This window comes from Pteronotus mesoamericanus, unplaced genomic scaffold, assembly GCF_021234165.1.
Source record: "Pteronotus mesoamericanus isolate MK-2021 breed Mesoamerican mustached bat unplaced genomic scaffold, CSHL_Meso_final scaffold_31, whole genome shotgun sequence".
Taxonomy (NCBI): domain Eukaryota; kingdom Metazoa; phylum Chordata; class Mammalia; order Chiroptera; family Mormoopidae; genus Pteronotus; species Pteronotus mesoamericanus.
The window spans coordinates 19,635,572-19,638,494 of NW_026555312.1; the positions used below are offsets into that span (position 1 = coordinate 19,635,572).

At 37.7% G+C, this 2,923-nt stretch overlaps 1 pseudogene; it reads right to left on the bottom strand.

Annotated features, from left to right (window-relative positions):
- Positions 1 to 949: 949 nt before the first annotated feature.
- LOC129085562 (vacuolar protein sorting-associated protein 26C-like) lies at positions 950 to 1,872 on the bottom strand (annotated as a pseudogene).
- Between the last annotated feature and the right edge of the window lie 1,051 nt (positions 1,873 to 2,923).

Consider the following 2,923-nt stretch of genomic DNA (forward strand, 5'->3'; position numbering starts at 1 on the left):
CATATAATATTATATTACTTTCAAGTATATACCTCAGTGATTAAGCATTATATAACTTAATGATCATTCTGATAAATCTCGTACCTATTTGACACCATGCGTACATTTTTCTTGGGAAAAATATCTTTGTGGGGAAGATTTATAAAATATTTTTAACCAATTCAATTTTATTGGCAAGAAATCCTCTCATTGTCTTAAAATATTGGGGATAGAATATACTTGTGATATTGCTCTAAAGACACACATAAGCTCTATTAAAACCAGATTCTTCTAGGAAGTTGTATATTCTGTTTTCCTTTCTTTAGGCCATATTACATTTAAACATTTTATAACATGTATTTCTTTTTCTTCTTTTCCCAAACCCTCACCAGAGGATATATTTACTGATTTTAGAGAGAGAGAAGAGATAGAGAGGGAAACATTGATCACTTACTCCTTTCCAACATGTCCCAGGTTGTGTGCCCTGATTTTGCTTTCTGGGAAATGACCTTGCCAATAACATTAAGAAATCCTGATGAATTTTTTTTTTATTGAATATATTGGGATGACATTGGTTAGTAAAATTATGTAGTTTCAGACATAAAATTCTATAATACATCCTCGGTACGTTGTATTGTGTGTTCACCACCCCAAATCTCCTCCCATCACTGTTCATCTCCCCTTTACCTTCTTTTACTTCTCTCCACCCGTGTTTCCCTCTGGTAGTCACCAAAACTGTTGTCCATGAGGGCTTTTCTGTTTTGGTTTGTTTTTTGCTTAATCCCTTTATCTTTTTTACCCAGTCCCCTCCTAAAGGTGCTGGCTGGGAGGAGGACATGAGGAAGAAGGTTATTATGATCTGAGGGTTTGGGTCCATTTCTGATACAGAATCACCAAGAAATTAAGTCTGTGGTGCTGGCTTTGGCTCCCATGGAGGTTAGGTACCAGCTGCATGTCCACCTTGTCTCTCTCATGTTTGCGCACCTTCCTCCTGAGCTCCTGGGCTGCAGAGCTTCAGCAGGAAGTTCTCTGGGATAAGATGATCACCTTGAAGAAGCACAATATGTTAACTTCAAATTCCCTTTGAAGCTGTTGGTCTCCAGCATAGGGCAGGTGAACAGCTGGAGGAAGAATATGGGGAGCGAGATGTTCCAACAGACGTTCCCATTGGTGATTTGAGTAGCATGAGTCATTGTGGCATCGTGGGCATATCTATCTGCCCACCCACAGGTCTCTACATGGACTGGCTGCAGCTCTCTGCTTTGGAGGGAGGCCTCCAAGCTCTCAACCATTGGCTCTCCTGTAGAGGATGTGTGATAACACGGTTCAGTTGATAGTTCCTTGATGAGAAATTTGGGGAGCAAGGCACTCTCTTTGACATTCTGCAAGGTTTCAGGTGTGATAGCAAAGTCCACAGGGACTTGGCTTCAGTTTCCTCTTCTGAGGAGCAGACTGAACAATGAGTTCATAGGTTTTTGTGAAGTCCTTGGCCAGTAGAGACTGCTTCAAGTCACAGTGCTTGCACAGTGCTATACTGAATGTTGGCAAACATGCTGTGATGAGTCTCATACAGAACTTTCTTACCCTTTGCATGCAGAGGTAATTCAAAAGAAATTTCACTTTCCCACCGGGAAACTCTCCTGGTTTCACCATCTTGATGGTGCTGTTGATAATCCGGATAGGTTTAACCAAATTATGAATGCATTAACAAAATTTGAACGCATCCATGCACTTGGCACTGAGCTGGAGGTTCACCATTCTTTCTGCTATCAGAGTGACACCCTGGTGCTGGACAGTATCCTTCCCAGATATGACCACCACACCAAAGAGCATTTCCCTGGCATGATAAACCTTGTTCACTCTTTTAATCTTACTTTCCAGAGAGGTACCCATCTTGAAAACTCTGCTACAGATGCACTAGATGTGTGTTTCTTACTTTTATAGTTTTTGGTGGGCATTTTCATATGTCATTTAGTAATCTTTTACAGCATAATATTACAATAATAGTATAGCATTCCATTATATGAATGTATCATTATTTATATTCTAATTGGCCATGTAAGTTATTTTTCAACTTTTTTGCTATTATAAATAACATTGCAGTAAAGATAACTGTATGTAAAATTTGATGTGTCTCCGATGATTTTCCTTTAGGATTAAGTCCTAAAAGTGAAATTGTTGAACTAAAGGATGTAAATATTTTTAAAGCTTTTGATACACATTACCAACTTTTTCTCTAAGAATTGCACACCAATTTTCTATCTTACCATCAGTGCATAAGATTCCAGATTTCTTCATGCTGCTGTTAAAAAAAAGTCTTTGCAACTCTGATAGACCACAAATGCATTTTTCATTGCTATTTTAATTGGAATTTGCTAGATTGCTAAGATGGCTCAATATCTTATCATATACATAATAGCCAATTGTATTTTTGTGTTATCTTTCTGCACATGATTGCAGGGAGAAGGACCTATTCTGCCCAGGTGTGTGCATGTCACAGTGCTTAAAGGACTTCTTCAACTGCAATCTCTATGAAATTATCAAAACGGTTTGTTGAAGCAATATATTGAATGAGTACACATTATATATAATCTCCAGTAGGATTTTAATAAGGGTGCTTAATATGTTTTTAAATAACAAGATTTAAAATACTGTTAAATAATGAATGGTCACAGTATTCTCCTTTACACCTGCTGCCAATAATAATAGCCATTACTTATTTTGTACTTGCCAAGCACTTTATAAATATTGTCTCATTTACTTATGAACTAGGTATTTGTTTCCATGTTTTACATGATTGAGTGAGCTTTAGACATCCTAGGCACATTGGCCGGGTTTACATAACTATTGGATGATAAAGCCAGAACTGAAGCTCACTTTAAAGTTGACGTTAATGTCTCCCTTCTTAACTGTTATGCTCTGGGGCTTTTCCTCATTCACTGAT